Source organism: Oryzias melastigma, linkage group LG3 (assembly GCF_002922805.2).
Source record: "Oryzias melastigma strain HK-1 linkage group LG3, ASM292280v2, whole genome shotgun sequence".
Lineage (NCBI taxonomy): Eukaryota > Metazoa > Chordata > Actinopteri > Beloniformes > Adrianichthyidae > Oryzias > Oryzias melastigma.
The window spans coordinates 32,345,731-32,371,154 of NC_050514.1; the positions used below are offsets into that span (position 1 = coordinate 32,345,731).

At 36.3% G+C, this 25,424-nt stretch overlaps 1 protein-coding gene across 1 annotated transcript in view; it reads right to left on the minus strand.

The window, feature by feature from the left end:
- LOC112160296 (adhesion G-protein coupled receptor G5) overlaps positions 1–25,424 on the minus strand; it is a gene marked incomplete in the record, with an annotated part of 202,014 nt that overhangs the window by 65,498 nt on the left and 111,092 nt on the right.

Below are 25,424 nucleotides of genomic sequence, written 5' to 3' on the forward strand. Positions count from 1 at the left end.
GCCTGTAGAAAACTATCAGAACGTTCAGTGCCTGCTGATACACTTTGATGTATTTTGTCTTTCATGCTACTAATGTGCATAGACAAATTAAAGTACAATTAACATTTTGAGTTGCACAAAAATAGTGTTTTATTTTCAGGAATCACCATGGATTATGATGTTTGCAGACGATATTGTAGCTTGTAGAGAGAGCAGAGAACAGGTGGAGGATGAGCAAGAGAGATGGAGATAAAGTCAGAGAGACCAGACTGAGATGGTTTTGACATGTCCAAAGAAGAGACAGAGAAGATATTGGTAGAAGGATTCTGAGTCTAGAGCTGCCAGGAAGAGGTCTAGAAACCAAAGAGAAGGTTGGAGTGAAGGAAGACATGACTCTGGATAATAACTATCCTTTGCAATTATTAGGATGTTTTCGAGCTGCTTCTCCGTCAGCTGATGCCGGCTTGCTGTGTGTGTGTGTGCATAGCGGACGGGCTGTCATGCTCCTCATCTCCTCCCTCCTCCTGGGAAATTACGAAGCACCTACGGGCGCAAATTTTCATACGCATTTCCTGAGATGTCTGAATTTTGTGGAGGACTCACATGACTGAAAAAAATAAATGAATCTGGGGATACATGAAACTTGTGATTGGAAAATCACAAATTCCTGGAGGTACTGATTTGGGATGAAATACATAAAAGATGCAAGCACAGTTTAAAGTGACCAGTGGTGTGGCCACTGGGGTGGCTGTGGCCACCAACTGCCGGTGCCACTAGCATTGGCAAGAGTGGCAAAATGATACGTATCATGATACAATACGTATCATAATAAATACCAAGACAGTACCACAAACAATACTTCACAATTTTTTTTTTTTAGATTATGACCAAGAAAAAAAACTATCTTTTTAGATAGCCTTTTAGTTATTCCAAATGTTAGAACTAAGACATATACATTATTTATTTATTTAATATTCTATTTTATTCCTTTTACATTTTTAACTCCAGTGTCTTCCTCTGAGGGATCCTCCACATCAGTGATTGACCTTTCTCAGTAAACGAGGTCGTTGCAGTGGGATCTCCAGGGTCTGGCTCTTTGCTTAGACCTGAAGAGTCATTTGGTAGCGTACTCTGTGAACTTGATTGGGGCTCACTGGTGTGGACAGGTCCCTAAAATATTGTTTCCTCACTGCAGTACAAAGCCAGATTTCTACTTTCCATCATTTTAGAATGTATTTATTTTCTACCCTACTATGGTGTGACAATATGTCGACTTGTGTGCGTGTGTGGAAGGGGTGGGGGGTGTTGGGTTCTTCCTTGAGTATTTCTGTTCTTTGTTTTAAAATTTTATGATGTTTTATGTAAGCCCTTTGAGTAAAATTTGTTTTTTGGAAAAGTGCTATACAAATAAAGTTTGATTTGATTTGATGTAATAGAAACATTTATAAACATGTACAAGTCTTTTTAGCAGCATACGATTTTATGCAATTTAAACTTTTTGAAATATTGCTATATTATGCCTAAACAGAACAGAGAAGCTCAAACACATGACTTTAATTCTATCTCAGTTTTTTAAGTCTGTGCATGCAGTAGTTTATCACAAAAAAGCTTTTGATTTGATACAATGTCCACAGTGATGGAAAAAAAACAAGCATTTTAGCATTAATTCATTAACCATACTAACATTAAATTAATGGTAAATGAGTAAACTGTCATTTGAAAAACTAGTATCCTTTTTGGTTCTTTCACCACAGAGCCACAGTATAGAGAAGTAAAAGCCGCATGGGGCCTTGAAGATAAAGGTTGCAGACCACCGGTCAATTTGAATGCAGGTAATGTCTACATTTTCTCTTCACTCCATTTCGCACTTCTCTCCAGTTATCAAATTCTTTCTTCTACCCATACTCTGCTAATCTACTTCCAAATTCTCTATACCCTATGCACCTATCTCCAATTTTCTTTCATTATAATATCCTAGTATAATATATTACACTCCTTAATCTAGTTTCTCACATGGTATTCTTACATAAGACTGAAAACTGAAGGAGAGCAAAGTTTCTGGAAAGTTATATAGTTCCTGCAAATGCTAATTTTGAAACAATATTTCCTGAAACAAGTTTTAAACAAAACAGACTTGACTTTTATGCATCTTAGATCAAAAGGGTTTACCTCAATTTGAACTTTTCAGTAATATTGTTGTGTAACAGGGACATTTGGCTACAGGAGACAGTGCCTCGTCTGCCATCATGTTTACCTGGCATATCAAGATGTATGCAAATGATAAACTAAATACCTTTCAACAGATCTGTGCTACAAATCCAGTTTCTGTACAGTATTATATAAATAATCAAGACATTTGATACTTAATTTAGTTGCCATTTGTAACAAAGTTTGGTTAAAGAAAAGCAAATTTGCCACTTGGCTCAACACTATTTTCAGTTTGTTGAAATATTTCCTTTTTAATTTAACCACATTATTTTTTTTTTACTTTAATAGTGCTTTTTTATTTTTATTTTTCAAAATACTTGTGAGCTTTACTACTCACCACTCTCTGTAGTTGACTTCTCACTGGTCTTTATGGTCGATTCCACAGTGGTCCCAGTACTCATTTCTTCAGTGCTCTTTGAATTTGTCACTGCTTGACAGTCTGTACTTGATCCCTCACTGGTACTCGTACTCGACTCCTCACTGGTACTCGTACTCGACTCCTCACTGGTACTTGTACCCGACTCCTCACTGGTACTCGTACTTGATTCCTCACTGGTACCCGTACTCGACTTCTCACGGGTACTTGTACTTGATTCCTCACTGGTACTCGTACTCGACTCCTCACGGGTACTTGTACTCGACTCCTCACGGGTACTCGTACCCGACTCCTCACTGCTTCTTGTAGTTGATTTCACAGAATCAGTTCTGTTATCACAATTTGGGTTTGAGCCTGTATTACTACTCTCACATCCTGCATCACTTGTACGTTTAAAGTTCAAGCTGTTGTGGTTATTGTTGCATGCCTCCTCATTGCAATTTGTCCAAATTATTTTCTTTAAACAAATCAAAGCCAGAAACCCACACAAGATGAAGATTTTCATTCTGCAAAAATAAAGAAGTGTAGCAGAAAAAGCAGTAAATCTTTTGAAGTAAATTGAATATAGTTCTTGAATTTTTTTCAGTGCCTTATTTTAATCATTTGATTATGAAAGCTCAAAATTCTGTATCTCAGAAAATATACAATTTGTTTAAAAAAAATGCATGTTGAAAACTTTTGGCCACAATGTTATCAGCTATAAAGCCAATAATAGTTCGGGGTGACATGTCATCTTCCTTTGTTGGTACATGGGTTCCAGTCTGCAAAGCGGGTACCAGGGACCACCGCAATGCAGCATTTGTGCATTAGAATGTTTTTGGTTGGTGTTTTATATTCTGAGACATTTTAGGTTTTCACCATCTCAATTCCATAACTATAAAAACTACAAGGAACAATCTTAAAACCTTTCAATACATTTTTTGGTTCAAAATATAATGTAAATATCATCTTGCAAATTTTCAAGTTTTACTGTAAGCGAGCAGGCTGGCTAGATAGAACATGAAAATATACCTAATGAAATGACACATTTCTACAAAGGTTGTTGGTCTACTTCTTCCTTAAATATTTTATTGCATTAAATGCTTAATAAATCCCTTTCTAGTGCCATGTTTTGATATAAACTTGCTTTGAGAATGTTGACCTCAGCAAAATTGTTCAAACCCTAAATTTTATATATTCTTACTCAAATAAGGGAATAGCTTAGTTTGTATGACTCAATATATTTTAGGTTTCTATGTATTGTTAAGATATAACAGTGTTTTAAATGTTTTTTTTTTGTTTGTTTCAATGTTTTGATGTATTTTTAAACAACTGTGGCTGGCTCTTGGCCTGGACTCCCTTGCAAAAGAGGTTTGAAATCTCAGTGGGGTTATTCTTGTTAAATAAACGTAAATAAATAAAATAAATTTTTCTCCAAATTCACTCACTGTGAACTATGTGGGGTTTTTGCCATTTTGTCAAAGTGTCCAAATGTACAATTCCAAAATCCAATGCCCTTGAAAATTCCCAGAAGTCTCTGCAAAAGAAAATAAATACATTAAAAGTGTGTGCATGGATACTCATTAGATTGACAAATATACACTAACTGGCAACTTTATTAATAAAACCTGTTGAAATGTTCACTGATGCAAATCAGCCGATCACATGACGAATAGTTCAATACATTTAGACATGATCAAGACGATCTGCTGCAGTTCAAACTGACCATCAGAACGAGAAACTGCTGATCTACTGGGATTTTCTCCCACAACTATTTCTAGAGTTAATAGAGAATGGTCAGAGAAAGAGAAAATATCCAGCAGCAGTTCTGTGGATGGAAATGCCTTGTGGATGTTAGAGGTCAGAAGAGAACGTTTAGACTGGTTTTAGCTGATAAAAATACAACAGGAGGGCTGCACGGTGGCGCAGTGGTTAGCGCTCTTGCCTCACAGCGAGAAGGCCCCGGTTCGAATCCCGGCTGGGACCTTTCTGTGTGGAGTTTGCATGTTCTCCCCGTGCATGCGTGGGTTTTCACCGGGGACTCCGGCTTCCTCCCACCGTCCAAAAACATGCTTCATAGGTTGATTGGTGACTCTAAATTGTCCCTAGGTGTGAATGTGAGAGTGAATGGGTGTGTGATTGAGGCCCTGCGACAGACTGGCGACCTGTCCAGGGTGTACCCCGCCTTCGCCCATCAGTAGCCGGGATAGGCTCCGGCACCCCGCGACCCCGAAAGGGAAGAAGCGGTCAAGAAGATGGATGGATGGAAAATACAACAGTAACTCCTTTTCACTCTAGCGAATGGGTGACGTCATATTTAGCGTTTAAAAAAAAAAGTGAATTGCATTCAAAATTACATTCACATTGAAGGACACTGCACTATAAAGTTTGTTGGAGTGTAGTGAGGGAATTCAGAAACAGCCTTTATGTAACAGGATTTAGGAAGTGCACACATGTCACGCCAACAGTAAAAAGAGCTACAAAAACCTGTTTCTAATATGAAATGTTATTGTAAAAAACTACGAATGGTAAGTGTATAAACAATAAAAAGTCATGACATCATCACAACCTTATACAGGGTAAAGTTACTGTTTAACGTTACAGTCAACATCACAGTTTAAAAACACAAAGTAATTGTTTTTACTTAAAGCATACCTAAATATTTATTTTTTTACGTTTTTAACCAAATTATTGGCATAAAATAATGTTACATAAGTCAGGAATTTTGATTAATGAAAGTTAATACACATGTAAGCTTTTGGAAAATAAAATTTAAGCGTAATAGATTTCATCTGTTAAAACACAAGAATTTGTCTTCTCCATTTGCTTGAAATCCAAATATTTTTATGTGTAAAAAAGATTCCATTTACCTTGCAGGATTCTGATGTATTTAAGGTAAATGAAAAGAGCAGAAATGATGCGACAGCCAAACTGGAGAAGCTGAACTGAGTTATGGAGCTTCTTCAGCTGCAATACAAGCAAATGATATTCAAATAAAAGAAAATGACTAAGATTGAACTGTACCTGCTACATGTGTTTCCAGTCAGTTGCATTTTCTAGCTTATTTGCAATGCAAAAAAAAAATACTAAAAAAAGCACAACATGGGTTTGTATGAAGAGGCTAAAGATTTTAAATCTTAATGTTTTTAATTCAACAGGTGTGTGGTTCTGAAGAGCAAATCGGATCCGGCCCACTGGGTAATTAGATCCAGTCTGCCAGATCATTTTATATTTTTGTTATTAACGCCTGATGTTATAATCAGTTATGGATCAATTATATGACGGCTTTCTGTTTGGAACATATTGCGTTTTACATCAATACATTACATCCTCTCATTCATGTTGTTCTTCTTTCCCACTCTCCTCTGGGGAGCGGGAGAGATTTCAGATCCCCGGTGGATCGCCCACGCTCCCACTCTTAGCCGTGGACCACGCCCCCGACACCATCCTGCATCTCTGAGTGAGAGTGATTCCTGCTGGGTCGTCTGTCCTCCTGGTCGTGGACTGCACTTCTGCTTCATCTTGACTATGGACTTCATCACCACTTGTCCCTCAGCTTTATCTGAATGAACTCTTAGATATGTAGTTGTAGAAGCTAATCTTTCTTTGATAGTTCTGGTATCGCCTGTCCGTCCTGGGATAGGATCTCTCCTTCATGTGGGAATCCCTAAGGTTTCTTCTTTTTTCCTGACTCAGGTTTTTTTAGGAGTTTTTCCTTAGCGGGAGGGAGGGTCTAAGGGCAGGGATAACCAGTTTACGTAGTCTGTTTAGTTTTCAACTATTGTTCATATTTTGAAGCCCCATGAGGCAAATTCCTTTGTGATTTTGGGCTATATAAATAAAATTGAATTGAATTGCATTGAATTCATGGTGCAGAAAGAAATAAACATATCCCTATAAAATAACTAAGGACAAAACAGAGTAAAGCAATATATATGACATCAGCGGACTCAGAAGCGGCAGAATAAATTTGTGATGTGCTGTAGACGACAACCACATGGGATAAACATCACCAGGAGCAGGTGTTTATTATGAATGAAGGAGGAAGCGCACACTTCCTATTTTGAGGCAAAGAGACAGAGTAACACTCCTCATTTACACCATTAAGTACCATTTCTGTTGCTCTGAGTAAAAAAATTTAGAGGGGCTCATCAATGATTTTTTAAGCCTTCCAGAGTAAACTGTTTCCTTCTTTATCCAGAAGTGTACTTCAATAGTGTGATCGCCACCTAGTGTCCAAACTGAAACGTCCTCCAGGAGAAGCAGAACAATGTTTACAATGTTAATGATCTGAACATTTTTGTTAGAACTTCTTTTGAGAATCCATGTAACACTGTATGATATTAACAATCTCAGCATGTGTCTGAATTGAATTATAATTTAAGAAACTCCATAGACCCACTATATTGTCTTTTAGGGGTTTGGGAGTACACTGAGTGAATTCAGACATAACCAAATGTGTTTTTATTCATGACTCTGTAACACAGATTCCATTGATATTAACACACAGATAATCACCTGCAGGACTCTAAAAATTAGAAACAAACCCTGAAGTGGGACAAATACTTCTTAAAACATGTGAAAACAATCTCATGCAAAAGAGAGAAACATTTTAAATCACGCTTTAGTCTACCTGCATGACAGTTTTCAAGATTTTCATTTAAATTAATCTGCATTTTAACTGAATTTAAAAAAAAGAAATACTTAACATTTTTCCCAAAACAATAAAAAAATGATAATAGTAATTACAGTTTATTGGATGTATTGATGTACAGAATCACTACATTACTCAACATTTCCTTGTGGTTATGTTTGTAGCATAGTTTACAGTTTTTTTCCATGTTTTTCCAGAATACTATCTCTTACAGACTAATGTAAATCTGACAGCTGTTGAAAAATAACATCTGCATGACACACAACACCAAAGGTAAAAATGTTGCAAAACAGCAAATGTTATTCATGTTAGAATCATTGAACTCAAGTCCACTTGGATGAGCTGCTAAACCAAAATATCCAGGGAGTTTGTGGTGCTCGGTCTCTTACTTGGTGAAGGTTTAATTTCTCTGGTTTTTCTTAGAGCTAAAACGAAGTAGAGAAAGATGAACAAACCTGCAGGAAGCAAAAAAGAAAATTTTACGAACTTTATTATGTCATTGATCTACATGTAAGGCACTGCAAGACCAATACTTGCTTAACAGATGTGTGATTTGTGGAAATGTGTTTTAAAAATATTTGATAGAAATGGAGATTGGTTTATGCATTTACTGTGAGAACCGTCTATGTACATGATCAACACGACTTTCACTTGCTGTCTACTTGACATCAGATTTTGGTTTTTACTACCACACAGTTTTATTTTGCTTAACAGGAGCTCTGTCACAATGTTTGTAAAGGCTTATCTTAAATATTAGCTCAGATTATCAGAGGTTAAAGATAGTCAATTGTTTAATAGCCTAATGCATTGATAGAAGTACACAAAAACTGTTGAATGTGTAAGAAAAACCAAAACATAACCTGTACATGTCAGTACATAAAATTTGAACCGGTCCACACCTTGTAGTGAGTTCAAAATGCAGAAGAGGTAGAGGCCAGGAGTGGTCAGATGACCAAACGAGAAGAAGATAATTCCCCAGGTGATCCCCAGCAGAGTGATGAGGACCAGCACGGTGGACACGTTCTGCTTGAAACCTCTCCAGTTGTTCTGCCTGAACTGATCAACCAAATATAATCAAAACACAAACAAAACATTTTCTGTATTATGACGCTGATACCTAACATGGTCACTGCAATGAAAATTCTTACATGCAAATGAAGTATTTAAACTGGCTCCCATGGTTATTATAGAAGGTTCTATGAGGCTAAAGATAAAATAGTAAAATATCACATTTTTATCAGCTCACAGCCCTCCAGGGTAATTCATTGTAAGACATTTGTTATTTATTTGTTTGTGTCAGGATGCAAGCTTCTGTTTCTCCCTTTGACCACCAGAGGGAGCCATCCCCTGAGTATTGACTGTTACCTGAGCCTAATCCTTACTCCATTTTATGGAGAGAATATAGGATCACGTTTCACCAGATAATATTCACAATCTAAGTTTAAAACGGCTGATAAGGAAACTCTAATGACCCACGGATGAATCAGTGAGACGTGGAAAGAGTCTCACGGTGGAATCCGTGTGTAACTTAGCTATTGTCCGTGCGTAAGAGATGCTTTTGGTCTTAGGATGCAGAAACACCAAATGCCATTTTGCATCACCAAAATCTTAGCTTTTGTAAAGATTTACAAACAGAACTTCTGAGCATCTCTGCTACATCTGAGCGTATTCAATAAGATCAAATAAAAATAACTTTTATATGAAACAAGGAGAGATGTGAAGAACATAAAAGACCAACTTCAAATTCATGCAGTTAGTAAATGATCAAAAAAATTAATTTGAAAATATTTCCCTAATTTGTGGCACTTACCTCTTTCTGACAGCAGTTTGGCATCATATTTCTGACTGTTACAGAAAACACAGCCGTGACAAAGAGGAACATCAGACCAAACACTCCCACTGTGGTCACCCACTTTACTTTATCATCGGTTATGTAGCATCTGCAAATAAAGGAAGAACAGGAAACCATTATAACTTCATAATTTATAATATTTGAAATGATTTTAGTTTTTTAACTTGGAAAACTTTGTGCTTAAACTCCCACTCCTGTTGTTCTATTGTTCTTTTATGGTGTTTTTAGCCTAAATAAAAAAACTTTTAGATACTTTTTCTACAGCGCAGCAGACGCTCATTAGAAACATGACTCTGGTTTGTAGGCGGGACTGTTTGTGCGGAAGTTTGCTAATTTCCCAGAATTCATTTGTTCATACTCTCCTGCTGGATACAGCACTACACAAACCAACATTTGCCTACCAAAAAGAAAAAAAAAAGAATAATGGAAGCAAAATCCGAGATATTCAGCTGTACAGTTTGAAGCCAGATGGCATCTCAGACGAGCAAAATAAAGACGTTAATGGATCTATTTATTTGACTGCAAGTGGATGCTTCAGATTTGAAGCAGAGACACAATCCTCATCAGCTCCTGATCCAACATGATTCGAATAAAGAAATACTCAGAAATGCAGTTTTAGTCTTAAGTTAGTGTAAACATTTCCTCCACAATAAGAAGAAAATGCGACGAGAACACGTTTAAAAACCAAAAACAGGATTTTCATTGGAGTGGGTCTTTAAAGTCCATGTCGTAGCAGTTTTTAGATGGGAAATGTTAAAAATGTACTATAAAAAAATGTAACACAGTTCGGTGTCTAAAATCTTTTTTTCTGGCCCATCTCCAGTCACAGCCGTGTTGAGAACCAGTTGGTAGTCAACCCTTTAGCACCCGAGTCGTCGTTGGTGATGCTTGAACACGAAATCTTTAACATACTGTTGAAACATTACAATAAACAAAGAACAAGAACACTGGAGCTCTGGAGTTAAAGGGTTAACAACCAATTATTGCTGAGTGTCAAGCGGGGACACATTGGGTTTCAGTCTTTGATATGACTTAACTAAATTTGAACTCATAACCACTAAGTCTCTGGGGGGACACTCTACCACTAGGCCACTGAGATAATTTACAATAAAAGGTCATTAACTTACTATCAAAAACAGCAACAAAAAAAAGTTGATTAAAAACAAAGCCAACAACATTTCAAAATGTTACCAATGAAAACAAATATTTTTCAGTGACCTAGAACTTCGACCTCCTTCTTGGTGCTGCTTTCTTTAAACTTAAAGTGTTTAGATGTGTAATTTTCTCCTTTAGTTTTTCTCACATTTTATTATTACTGGAGTTTGAGGAATCCACAATCGTATATCTGCCATAAAAGTCTTTGTTTATTGACAACAAAACCGACACGATGGCTGCTGGAACACCTGAAACACAAAAACCAAACAAAGAACTTCAAGTGAAATGTACACGTCAAATACAGTATGTCGCCTTTGACAACACTCACCCCATCCCACCACGCTGATTTTCAACATGTATCTATTGATGTGGATGTTGAAGACTTTAACGATGAGAAGGTAGAGGTGGAACCCCTCCAAGCCCATCCAGCAGAAAGTGGCCAACAGAGAGTAGTGGATAGCGAGAGCCACGTAACAACAAAGGCCTGGAGAGGAGGATTCTGCAGCCATCTCAGTGGTGAGGAAATGGAGGTTGAGGAGGATCAGGGCGATTGCAAGACTGATGTGGATCTTTTTAGATTCATCAACTCTGATTTTCCTGTCAGGCAGAGAAGATGTGATCCAAGGTAAACGACAGTTATTAATATGTGGGTAGTAAGAAAACGTTGCAACAAGAACATTTCAAACAACGCTCATTGGACCCCAAGAAGGATATCAAAGAGAAAAGAGTCTGGTACCTGCTGGTGAAGAAGATGAAAACTGTGACCACAAGAAAAAACAGAGAAATACTGCAGCCAATCTCAGTGATGTATGACAATATCCGCAGGTCGGTGGAGGACAGAGAAGAGGATACCTGCAGAGAAAGTACATTTTGATATTCATCCAGTGGGCATCAGTACTACAAATTAGTAAAACTCAGAGTATCTAGCTGTTCTGCAATGTAATATTACACACTTAATCTATTAGTAGTATCTCAGGCTTCTTTCCACCACGATCTAGAAAGTGGGTTGTGTTTCATCCTACTCTAAATATTCTAAATTAAAGAATTTAAATAATAATCTGAACAGATTGTGGGTTGTTCTGTTTCATAATAGATGCAAACAAACCTGTGGGCAGATTAAATAAAAGTCCTGCATTTGTGTAGCAGTTAGAAGTAAAAACATGTTTTTTTAAGGGAAAATGATCTCTAAAATCAGCCTGTGGCTTAATATAGTAAAAAAAAAATATTTATTTTTGAGATTTTTTTTGTGTGTTTCATTCTGTCAGTTTTGCAGATTTATCTGAACAGTTCTAGCTTTTGCGACAAAAGGAACTGAAACTTTTTTTTTCCTAGTAAATGAAATAATCTATTAATATAGCCCCATTTGTACTTATTTTACCAAATTAGTTTGACCATGTCAGGATTCAGGTGTCAGTCTCTCCCTCCGACCACCAGAGGGAGCCATCTCCTGAGTATTGACCTTCTCCTGAGTCTTATCTTCACACACTCTCCCATCAGCCACTACCCGCTGTTCCTCATTCAGCTAGTACCTCAAACATATTTGTGCAGACACCGGACTTTGCGTGGTCCGAAGTCTTGTTTTGACATTGCATACATGCTGAGCATTACTTCTATGATTTCTATGTGTATCTTGACTCCATCCTGTTTGACTTTGTCCTGCCTCACCTTTGTCTGTTTACTTCTACTATTAAACCAAGTGCACATGGATATAAACCCCTCCACCTCTTTGATATTCTGCATTCAAATCGAACACGATTCACACAACAAATTCATGTGGCCCACCCCTCCTTCAACATGCGGCGAATTCGCTGCTCGTCACCTGTCAAAAATTGTGTTCCTCAGCTTGACGCTGCGGCCGCGTGTGGGAGGAGCTACCAGCCAATGTTTTAAGCCTGACATGGAGCAGTCTGTGTATGTGTCACTTCCAGTGTATGGAAGTTAAGAGTGCTATGTTGAGAGATCATGTTTTTTTATTGTGAATAAGGGCTGGGAATCACTGGGTATCTCAAAATACGATGCAATATGCAATATATGGCTCACAATATCAATGATATTGCGATACCAAGATAATTGGTTAAAGATTATCTCTAATATCTTACATTATATAGAAGAACACATATTTTTGAACAAAAGTTAAGTAATCCAAGTAGCTGCCAGACACATTGATGCCCGCGACAGCCAGTCTCGCAATACGCGTCCCCTATCCTCCAAAGGAACATTTCACCAAAGAATGACAAATCTAACGTTTTAAAGCCTCTTCAATGAAAATAAATATCAATACCTGATGAGAACCCCAAAAAAAATCAATCACATTGGAAATCACATATCTATGTCTGGTTAATGAAATTATTCAAATCAAATATTTCCCGTCACTGGGGGCTTCCATCTCACTCCGCGGACTGTGTTTCAATGACAGCCACTTTCACAATGTTTCTGTGATTCTGTGACTTAGTTTGAAGGCTGTCAAGCATTAACCTGAGAGGGGGAAAGGTAAAGTGGGGGAGGGGGTTTATTATTGTCTCGATGAAAATAAGAAAAATGTCACAAAGTTCAGGAAGCCCGAGCAGGCAGCCCCTGCACCCTGCAGCGGCTGTCTGTCTGCCCGGGTATCTAGCGAGTGAGGTGTAGCTGGAGAGCCACCGCGGTAGGCTAGAGATCTGTCCGGGCTGTATCTCTTCTTCACCCGCCCTGGTAACTTCCATCTTATTCCTCAATCCCAACGGGTTGAGCTATCAGGTTGTGCTGCGGGACTTTAGATCGCCTCAATTTACGTCTGTACCATTGACTTTACATTGATACTGGCCGTCTCCGCTGCGCGAATCGCGTTCGGTGTAAATGCACCTGAACAGGCCATATTTTAGTCCCACTCCAAATATATTTTTATCTTTTGTGAAATCATTCCTAGTCGTCTTTTAATTATTTTAATTCTTAATCTTAAATTATTTTATATTAAGTCTTCCTTCATCAGAAAAATGCAACAAGAACATGTTAAAAACACCAAAAACCCTATTATAATTTATAGTGGTTCTCTAAAGCTTTTATGCCACATGATTTAAAACAAAGAATCCAGTCTTACCATGAGAATGCCAAAGTAAGTAAAATGATCACAAGAGCAGATCACTCGATTCTGACCATACTCCCACTCTGTCTGGCAGCCCTCTGTGCTCAAAGCTGGTGATGAAACACAATTATGTAGATTGTAAATTAAATTCAAACGCAAAAAATATGGCATTTTTATAAGACCGCATTTAACAGTTTTCATGGATTTATTGAAAAAAAAAATACTTTTTTAGGTCACTGACCTTGGCTTGTGTGGTTAAGGAACACACATTGAGGTCTAATGGTTTTCTGTGAGGAAGAAGGCATAAAATGTTTACATGGACATTAGATCAACACTCTAAAACTAAATTTCTAAAACTGTAACTTTTTAGCCTAATTATGAACAAGATATATGGCATTACCTACAATAATGCTGGTGTGAATGCTGCAAGTTGAATTTGCCTGCTGAAGATGCTAGTGCTGATAGCTGAAGATGCTGATATTGATAGCTAAAAACGCTGAAGCTGATAGCCAGCTAACATATTAGCTAAATGCCAAAATAGCTAAAAATGCTGAAAATAAAAACTTAGGTTAGCCAAAACAGATAGTAGGCAGTTTTTAAAAATAGCAAAACTTCAAATATCCTAAAAAACAAAAAAAGCTCAAATAAGCATGTAAATATTAGTATAACTCCAAAACAGCCTAAACAATTTTGAAAAAAAGCCTAAATTAGCCAAAACAGCTAGCATGTAGCTAAAATATTAGCAAAACTAAAAAATTCCCTAAAAATTAGTAAATGCTAATGTTTTAAATACTTAAAACTTCAACATTTTAACATAATAATGAAAAAATAAAAAGGCAGATAAATCAACTTAAACCTCAAATAACTTTCTTTTTTTTTTTTTTACTTTCCATAAAAATATATTCTGTCAAGATAAATCGGGCCATTAATAACAATAAAATAAGATGATCTCGAGGGCCAGACATAATTACTCATCCGGCCCCCGGTGGTTGACTTTGACACATGTGCTATATTGCTATAATATGGTTGCTGGAGCCTATCCCACCCACTGCTACGTTCACACTGGGTAATTGACACATGTTTAAAAACGCACTGAACTCACTTTTAGCATATGGTGTTGCTGCCTTATACTAGCTACAGTTGGTACAAAATCTTAAAAGGGTGCAAATATTGTGAATCTTGCTCCAGGATTTTTCCTACACAGTTCTATCCGATAAATAAAAGACTTGTCACAGAATTCTGGTCAGGAACAAACTGCAATTATCTATTTGTCTTTCAAGATCAATTTTCAACCAGTTAACACGTTAAAAAGGACTCTACCAATACACCAACCAAATCCGAGCTCCGACTGGAGAAAGTTCAACTGGTTTAACTTTCAGTGGAAGCACATTTTGTTTGAAGAACTCAAAACTGGCTTAAAAATGTGCAGCAATGCGTGAATGTAAGAGCCTGAAGTGCATATATATGCACGTTTATATAGACTTTTCATTGGAAGTGGTTTGTTGAACGCCTGCTGCTGAGGCTGATGTGAACATAGCTTTAGGCGACGACATCCTCGATAATGCTCCTGCACCTTTCTGTATGTTTTTCAGCACTTAAAAATTCAATCACACTTTCAACCATTTTAGTAATCTTTGTATCAAAACATTCAGCTCGTTAAGGACATTACTGCTTGTACTTTTGGTATTCATAGACTTTATAATTTTTGAAATACTGAGTGACATATGCCCCAAAGGAAATGAATGAGAAATCGCTCAAATCTGTCAAAAAACTTTGTGTACTTTGAAACTTGTAAACTCGTGGTTACTTTCAGCTACAGACACCATTCAATCGTTAAATTGTTCAGCAGCTGCAGGGTTTTTAGGATAATTTGGAGTTCATCTTTTATTTTAGCAACATGCTGTCTGGTTTTGGCTAATTTAGACATTTTTACATTTTTTTAGGCTAACTTTGAGTTTAGCAAATAATTTAGCATTATGCCAGCTGTTTGGCAAAATTCAACATTTTTCTATTTATTTGTTCGATTTTTTAAGGATAATTATGAGTTTAGCTCATATTTTGGCATTATGCTAGCTGTTTTGGCAAAATTAAAATTTTTTCTATGTATTTATTTATTCGTTTTTTGGCTAATTTGACATTTAGCTAATATTTTAGCAAGCTTATGGTTCAAACCTTTTCAGCAACCAGCTTCTGCATTTTTAGCTAGCTATCAGTTTCAGCGTTTTCAGCTATCAGCTCTGTCACACTAGCATTAAGCAGATAATGCCATGTAGTATCTACATTTAAAAAATGTATTAAAACAAGAATGTGTGTTCCAGTCTGGATTTAAGATCTATTCCAGCAAATAGTCTGCTTTCCTTGAAGTTTTTTATTTATTTATTTTTATTAGGGCTACATACATTATGATTCTCTACTGATGAGTCATATAAATTAATTAATGAAAGAAAAGTCAAATAAATACTTACATTTAGTCCTTCTGAATAAGTCATGTTAATCTTGACAGGTTTCTTAAGTCCAGTGATCTTTCTGTTTCTCACACTCAGGCCAACCAGTCTGTTTTCATTCAATTCAGGGAAGTTATTGAAATCCTACAAAAAAAACAACTGATCAGAAATGTTTATTTTTTTTAGTACTATTTTACAACCAAAGCACAATTGAAAATCATTGTTCTTATTGTGTTTATATCATGATTTCACCTATTTCTTTGGAAAGTGTCCAAAATACTCCTTCCTTGGGGAAAAATCACAACTGTCTCAACGTATTGAAGTGACATACATAAATGCTTATGTCTATATTCTTTGGTTCTTTGTCATTTGGGTCCTGTTATTTTTGACTAGACAGCTTCCTCTGTAAGCATATAAATCTTTACTTTTCTTTATTAAAGGTCATTTTTGCAATCTGAATTTAATTTAATTTGACCGATTAGTAAAGTTTCGGCCAGATCAATAATATAGACAACATTGTACGAATGTCTCCTCCAATTCCAGTTAGGAAATTTGTTCTTCAAACAATTTAAAATTACCTAAAAATGAGAGGCATAAATTTACTCTAAACAGTAGCATAAAAGTATTTTTAAAATTCAAGTAAAAATTGAGAAAGAAGATTTTTCTGGTTGCTGCTCAAATTTTGTTAAATCTGAATCTGAAAGAGAACCATAACTGATGGGTCACGGTGCAGCCCGGCAACTTTACATAACACTATTGTGTTACCTGAATACCAATAGTCCAAAAAAGTAGGATTTCTGACCAATTCTGAAAGTTTGAGAACGACGAATACAATCGTGTCCTGATTGCTAATATTCAGCTCTCCTGGAAGTTCAGCAACTACTGTAGGGTTGGAGACGGGTTCATCAGGACCTAGCTGTCAGAGAAAGAAAAACAAAATTAGACATTTAGTACTTTTAACATTAAATTAAAAAAACATGTCAGTTTAAAGTTCTGCCTTGCTCTCCACATCAGAAAATAAAATGAATTAAATTTACTTAAGGATGTACATATATGTGACAAAGTTACTGTATTACAATCAATTTTCTAAAAGTGATAAATTTTACATACTGAAAAAAAAAAGTTAAACCTTCATTAAATCTACTGCTGCTTTGCAGAATCTATCTCCTAGACAATGAAATAGGTGTTGGAATATGGATAAAAACTGAAAGACCACAAGGAAATTTTTTGAAAAAAGCTCAAAAGATGATCGGAGTAAGGCTTAAGAGATGAGTTGATGTCTCATATTCTGAACCCTGATCATTACTGCACATTGAAATCAGACTTCCATCCTTCTTCTATTCCAACTATTTCTGTCCTACTTACTGCTGATCAGCTAGATCCAGCATGATCAGTCAACCAGAACCCATCATCTTTTTTCCTTCTAATCAGCAGCAAGTCGGGCAGAAGTAGCTGGAAAACCAGCTTGGTGGTAGATCTTGATGACCATGACTGAGCAGTCCTGCAGTAAACTGATTTCTCCAGTGCTCAGATTTTCTTCCAAAACCAGGAGGAAACAGCTGATAACCAATGAACACAGTCTTTGATCAGTCAAACATCATTTTACCTCAGTCTCATTGGCATAAAACATCACCCCATGGAAGGTACTGCTGGACTTGTACAACATGGCAACATAATCCTTGCCCAAAAATCTTGTAGTTTTGTTGACTCTGGTGCTCTCCAGAAGAATTTCTAAGTTCTTTGTGAAACTAAATGAAAAACAGAACAGAATATTGTACTTAAATATACACTCTCAAATATTTTGTGGCATTTCATGACAAAAAAAAATCTTACTTGTAAAATTCATTCCTGCTTGAATTACGCACGACACTGATCATATTGTTTTCACAGCATTTAGTCAGAGAATTAGCTGTGAAGGCAACAGAGTTAATATTAGGTTAACATCAGCTTAAAAGCAGAATTATGTCTTGACTACATGAAAAATCTACAATCACCTGACAAGTTTAAATAGGGCTCTGCAACCTTCAACACTACATTCTGGTCAATTTATTACCCAACAAAACCTGATTACTATACAGTAGGAGCGACAAAGCTTTAACTTCATTCCTTAGACAAATATGCACCGCTTTTTATTTGTGTTCCTGTTATTTTTACACTTAATAAGTCATATGAAAAAAAAAAAGATCTTTATCCAAAAAAATACATTTAAGTTCCTTTCAAAATCAGACTCACTGTGCAACATGGGATTATCATGCTGTAGCAAAGGTACTTCAACAAAATCTGTTGAACAAAAGTCAAATACTGCATTTTTTTTGTTTTTGTTTAATCTTATGTCTCCCTCTGTGTTCAGTCATCGCTTTTCCATGACCCAGTCTTGAATGAGCGGGAGAAGATGGATGGATAAATGCTAAATAAGTAAACTTTACATTTAAGAATTGCTGTTTTATTTTTGCTTTAGCCAGAGAAACATAGTGGACAAGTAAAAGAGACACTTGTGACCGTGGAGACTCAAGTTACAAAGCCCCTAGGCTATCTGGACGTGTAGCAGTATTTCCTGAAACAAACTGTAGCCAAGACAGCAAAAAAAAAAAAAAAAAAAACTGTCTTTAGGTCAAAAGGGTTTGCCTTACGTTTGACTTCTTAGCAAAAATCTTATGTATTAGGGGCATTTGGTTAAGGGAGGCAGTGCCTAATCCTAATCATGAGTATGTATGCTAATGATGAAATAAGTACTTGTGCCTTGATCTGCACCAAAAATCCAATTAATGTCTATTTGAAATAACTTAACTAACTTGGTACGTTTTGTAACCAAGTTTGCTTAATGATGTGCTGCATTTGTCACTAGGCTCAGCACTATTTTTTGTTTATTGAAAGTTTTTTTTTAATTATTATTACATTGTTTTTTAACTTATTGTGCTTTTATAGTTTTTAATTCTAAAATACTTGTGTGCTCAACTCCTCACCTTTCGTAGTATGCATCTCCTCAAGTTTTGTTGTTCTTGACTCTGCTCCAGTCTTTATGGTCGTCTTCTCAGTGCTCCTTATACTTGACTCCTCACTGGTCTTTGTAGTTGAACCCACAGCACTATAATGAAGTAAATCTTGATATCTGCTTGTACTTGACTCTACATCACTTTCTGTGGTTGGCTTCTCAGTGCTTTTTGTACTAAACTTATCGTTGGTCTTTGTAGTTGAATCTGTTGTCCTCTCAGTAGTTGAAACCTCAATGCTCTTTGTACTTGACTCTTTACCGCTAATAGGTTTCTCACTGGTATTTGTAGTTAATTCTGCAGCTTTCTCAGTCGTTGAATGAACATTGCTCTTTGTACTCGTGTCTTTACCACTGCTAGTACTTGGTTTCTCACTAGTCTGTGTACTTGTCTCTGCAGTTCTCTCAGTTTTTGCAGTATTCTCAGTTGTTGAATCATCATTGTTCTTTGTACTTGTCTCTTTACCACTCCTAGTACTTGGTTTCTCACTGGTATTTTTAGTTGATTGCTCACTGCTCTTTGTACTTGTCTCTTTACTGCCGATAGTACTTGGTTTCTCACTGGTATTTGTAGTTGATTCTGCAACTTTCTCAGTCGTTGAATGATCATTGCTCTCTGTACTTGTGTCTTTACCACTGCTAGCTGTTGGTTTCTCACTGGTATTCGTAGTTGATTGCTCACTGCTCTTTGTACTTGTTTTTGCAGTATTCTCAGTTGTTGAATCATCATTGCTCTTTGTACTTGTGTCTTTACCACTGCTAGTACTTGGTTTCTCACTATTCGTAGTTGATTGCTCACTGATCTTTGTACTTGTCTCTTTATTGCCGATAGTACTCGGTTTCTCACTGGTATTTGTAGTTGATTCTGCAGCTTTCTCAGTCTTTGAATGATCATTGCTCTCTGTACTTGTGTCTTTACCACTGCTAGTACTTGGTTTCTCACTGGTATTCATAGTTGATTGCTCACTCCTCTTTGTACTTGTCTTTTTACTGCCGATAGTACTTGGTTTCTCACTGCTATTCGTAGTTGATTGCTCACTGCTCTTTGTACTTGTTTTTGCAGTATTCTCAGTTGTTGAATCATCATTGTTCTTTGTACTTGTCTCTTTACCACTCCTAGTACTTGGTTTCTCACTGCTATTTTTAGTTGATTGCTCACTGCTCTTTGTACTTGTCTCTTTACTGCCGATAGTACTTGGTTTCTCACTGGTATTTGTAGTTGATTCTGCAGCTTTCTCAGTCGTTGAATGATCATTGCTCTCTGTACTTGTGTCTTTACCACTGCTAGCTGTTGGTTTCTCACTATTCGTAGTTGATTGCTCACTGCTCTTTGTACTTGTCTCTTTACTGCCGATAGTACTTGGTTTCTCACTGGTATTTGTAGTTGATTCTGCAACTTTCTCAGTCGTTGAATGATCATTGCTCTTTGTACTTGTGTCTTTACCACTGCTAGTACTTGGTTTCTCACTGCTATTCGTAGTTGATTGCTCACTGCTCTTTGTACTTGTCTCTTTACTGCCGATAGTACTTGGTTTCTCACTGCTATTCGTAGTTGATTGCTCACTGCTCTTTGTACTTGTTTTTGCAGTATTCTCAGTTGTTGAATCATCATTGTTCTTTTTACTTGTCTCTTTACCACTCCTAGTACTTGGTTTCTCACTGGTATTTTTAGTTGATTGCTCACTGCTCTTTGTACTTGTCTCTTTACTGCCCATAGTACTTGGTTTCTCACTGGTATTTGTAGTTGATTCTGCTACTTTCTCAATCGTTGAATGATCATTGCTCTTTGTACTTGTGTCTTTACCACTGCTAGTACTTGGTTTCTCACTGCTATTCGTAGTTGATTGCTCACTGCTCTTTGTACTTGTTTTTGCAGTATTCTCAGTTGTTGAATCATCATTGCTCTTTGTACTTGTGTCTTTACCACTCCTAGTACTTGGTTTCTCACTATTCGTAGTTGATTGCTCACTGATCTTTGTACTTGTCTCTTTACTGCCGATAGTACTTGGTTTCTCACTGGTATTTGTAGTTGATTCTGCAGCTTTCTCAGTTGTTGAATGATCATTGCTCTTTGTACTTGTGTCTTTACCACTGCTAGCTGTTGGGTTTTCACTGCTATTCGTTGTTGATTGCTCACTGCGCTTTGTACTTGTTTTTGCAGTGCTCTCAGTCGTTGAATCATCATTGTTCTTTGTACTTGTCTCTTTACCACCGATAGTACTTGGTTTCTCACTGGTATTTGTAGTTGATTCTGCAGCTTTGTCAGTCGTTGAATGATCATTGCTCTTTGTACTTGTGTCTTTACCACTGCTAGTACTTGGTTTCTCACTAGTCTTTGTACTTGTCTCTGCAGTTCTCTCAGTTGTTGAATGATCATTGCTCTTTGTACTTGTGTCTTTACCACTGCTAGCTGTTGGGTTTTCACTGCTATTCGTAGTTGATTGCTCACTGCGCTTTGTACTTGTTTTTGCAGTGCTCTCAGTCGTTGAATCATCCTTGTTGTTTGTACTTGTCTCTTTACTGCCGATAGTACTTGGTTTCTCACTGGTCTTTGCACTGATTTCTGCAGTGCTCTCAGTTGTTGAATCATCATTGTTCTTTGTACTTGTCTCTTTACCACTGATTGTACACATTTCTTTACCAGTGTTGCTTGTCGGCGATTCTAGAGCTTTCTCAGTCGTTGAATCATCTTTGCTGTTTGTACTTGTGTCTTTACTGCTGTTAGTACTTGGTTTCTCAATGGTATTTGTAGTTGATTCTAGAACTTTCTCTCTCGTTGAATCCTCTTTGTGCTCTGTACTTGTTTCTTTACCACTATTAGTACTTGATTCCACAGCGTTCTTAGTAGTTAAGTACTTAGTAGTACTCGATTCCTCACTGGTTTTTGTAGTTGATCCTGCAGTACTCTCAGTAGTTGAATCATCATTGCCCTTTGTACTTGTCTCCTTATTTCTGCTTGTGTTTGTTTCCTTACTGGTAGTCCTTGTTGACTCCTCACTGGTCTCTGTAGTTGATCCTTTAGTACTCTTCGTAGGTAAAACCGCGTTGTCTCTTGTACTTAACACTACATCACTGTTGATGGTTGTCTTCTTACTGGTCTTCGTACTTGACTGCTCACTGATCTTTGTAATTGGTATTACAGTTCTCTTAGTCACTGAATCCATAATGCTCTTTGTACTTGTTTTGTCACTGGACCTTGTAGTTAATTCTATCACACTCTTACTCGTTGAATCCTCTTTGCTCTTTGAACTTGACTTCACAGCCATCTGAGTACTTGAGTCCCTTTTCCAATTTGTATTTGAATTCTCACTGCTTTGTGTAGTTGATGCCGCACTTGTAATTAAGTCCATGTGACAAGTGGGATTGTCATGGTTCTTGGTGCATGCCTCGTCATCGACACTTTTCCAAAGGATTTTCTTCAAAAAAATCAGAAGCAGTAACCAAAACAAGATGAAGAATTTCATTCTATAAAAACAAAGAATGTAAAAGTAAATGCAAAGAAAGAAATACTCAAATTCCAGACATTATTTAGTCAATACAATACTTCACTTTTTACAAAAGGTTTTTTTTTTTTTTACCATAACTTTACAAAAAAATAATGGTTTTATGTTAAATGCTTTAATGTGTAGAGTATTCAGGAAAAGGAACATTTTTAGCATTTATTCCATTACAAACCATTCTTTTGTTAATGCTTCAATCAGATTTTGGCCTGCTGGTTCTTTTGTTATGATTACTTTTGATTAATTTAACTCTTAATTTATTGTTTTAAGGAATTAAATGACTGGAAATATAAAACAATTTTTTTTTTTTTTTGCTCCTCCTCAATTTTAAAATTGTAATTATTTCTTCTATTTTCTCAATGTAAGTAAATACAAATTTTGTCTAATAAATAAATAATAAAATTGATGGAATTTCAGGATGCGCTCGCTTGGATTGATCCGTCATGTACTGCACCTGCTGATCGATTCACTGAACACGTCACATGCAAAAGCTGAGTTCCTGATTGGTTGATGCAGCCAGTGCTCAGATATTTGAGCTTGAGCTGCTAAAATCGCGCTGGTGCCAGACCAACGGGCTGCGCCTGACGTCAAATCACACGGCAGGACCTCAGAACGCGTCTATAGCATTGACGTATTGGTGACTGTAAATCATGTTAGGTGTGAATCAGCAGGCGAAAAAAAGTAAAGAATCAACTCCCATCATTTGATATTCGAGTCTTTTAACTCCCTTTCAAGTATGACCCATCACTACCTGCCACTTGAAAGGGGTCGAGAGAGGAGGGGTAACTCAGTTCAGTTCTCTTCCAATCAATGGTCCATATTCACTCTCTACTCTTGTGCACTATATAGAGGGTTCGACACTTTTTTGGGGTAGCGGTATCCACAATTCCAAGATGCATTACCCTGGAAGTTTCCCAAAAGTCTCTTTGAAAAACCAGTTTGCTTCGATAGTCATTAGCTTGGCAAATATAGACCACGATACTTTGCAATTAGAACATGTTTCCTTAGAAAACATGTATGTAAATTTGTTTTGTATAAATAACCCTAGTTTTCATAAGCACATCACAGTGGATTTATGAATAGTCTTTGTCAGGTGCAGCAGGTTTTTACTGATACAAATATGTGTCCAGATCACAAAAAAATCCAAGACACCAAACAGTCCTGTATTATGTAAGTAAGTAATTTTTATTTATATAGCATCTTTCACAGACAAAAGTCACAAGGTATTTCATAAAAACAAATACTTCAAAAGGTAAAAACAAAAGACAAAACATTACAAACTAAGAGACACAAAAGACAAGCTCAAGTACCACATAAAACAATCATTATAAGCCCAATCTAAAACAGATTCAGTTAAAATGCTGAGAAAAATAAAAGGTTTTAAGTTGGCTTTTAGGCGAGTGATTTAGGGAATGCAGGGAAGAAGGGAGTTCATTCGTTTTGGGGGTTAGGGAGAAGTAAGGGAATATTGACACAGTCTTGATGTGACTTAATTTAGAAAATGCTCAAATGTCATGCAAACAGACAGAAAAGCTATAAAAAAAACATGAATGACATTTTAAAATGTTACTTTTCAAGGCTACAAAATATAAACGTATAAACAACAAAAAGTCATGTTCTCACTCACAGGTGACGTGTTCTTGAAGTTGAATTATATCAACTGGACTTCAATTCTTGAATTGAAGTTCATGATTCAACTTTAAGATATCAAAAAGTCATGAAAAGAAAACCACCATTACAACTTTTTACTGGGTAAAACTTTTGCTGTATTGTTTAAACACACAGTGCTTGTTTCCCTTAAAGCTTATCTAAAAATTTGAATTTCGTATTTTAACAAAATAATTTTAAATAGGCCAAACATTGAGAAATAAAAGCTATTACACATGAAAGCCTTTTTAAAATAAAACTATATCTTTAAAGATTTTATCTGTGAAAACAAAACCATTATTCTTCTCTTTTTCCTTGAATTCCAAATATTTTCTGTGGATAAAAGAAAAAAATAAACATACCTTGCAGAATGTTGATATATTTATTATAAATGAACAGAGTAGAAATGACTCTACAGCCAAACTGGAGTAGCTGAACTAAATGAAGTTAGAGCTTTTTCAAATGAAATACAAACAAATGACATTCAAATAAAAGAAGTATTCAAAGGTAGAACTGTTGTTTATTTATAATTTTTCCTTTCTTAATACGTTGGCTACATTTTTGAGCTTATTTGCTATGCAAACAAAAGTACAACATGGTATTGTTGGAATCAGAAATGTAAAAGCAACAACAGTACTTTCTATTTTCAGATACATGGGTAATCATGGGTAATCCTTTGAGCTTTAGAGGAGAAAAATGTTTAATAGTAACAGCAGAGGTGTAAGAAACAGACCCAAAAGATGTTTGTTCAACAAAGGAGATTGATCTCGTGTAAATAGGTAATTTTATTATTGATTTAAGTAACCTAACTTCAGTTTGAAACAACACTGTTTGCATCATAGTTTATATAATGTAGTTTCAGCATGAAATTATTCAAAAGGTTTGTTGATGTAATCTTTTAGAAAACATTCAGTTCATCTCGCTCCATACAGTCACAATTATAAATGTTGGAGTCTTCCAGTAGTAGCCATTGAAACCTGGGAAAATATTGTGATTGGTAGTAATTAATCACAACCCAAAAAGGTGATTAATCTTTTTTTTTAAATCAATTAACAGCCTTAATAAAAAATAAATGTTCTAAATATGCACTTTACTGTGTGATTTGATATTGTGATTATTTACAGATACTAAGTGGTCGGCAAATAGTACAACAAAAAAAGTTAATGGCGATTAATTTTTCCCAGGTTTGCAATTAATTAGTTCATTTCTTTATATCGATTCCCTGCTCTAGTAAATTTGCAACTTTGTTTCGTGAATTTACAAGATTGAAAGTCTTTCTATTATGAAATTAAAGTTGAAGTGAGCATACAGTCCAGCAAGGGCACATTATGTGCAGCAGCAGATCGACTGAACTCATTTTTGGTATAAGTGTCTTGGATTTGAACAGGTAATCTGAATGTTTATTGATTACATTACAAATGTTTGGAAGCTCCTTTGATTGATTTATGATGTATTCATGGTTCATTCATTGATGGGTGGCTTACAGGATCTCTGTAGTTCCTGTTAATGAAGCCATTGATGCAGTTGTTCACTTCCAATCACTTCTTAGGCAAGGCAAGGCAAGGCAAGGCAAGGCAAGT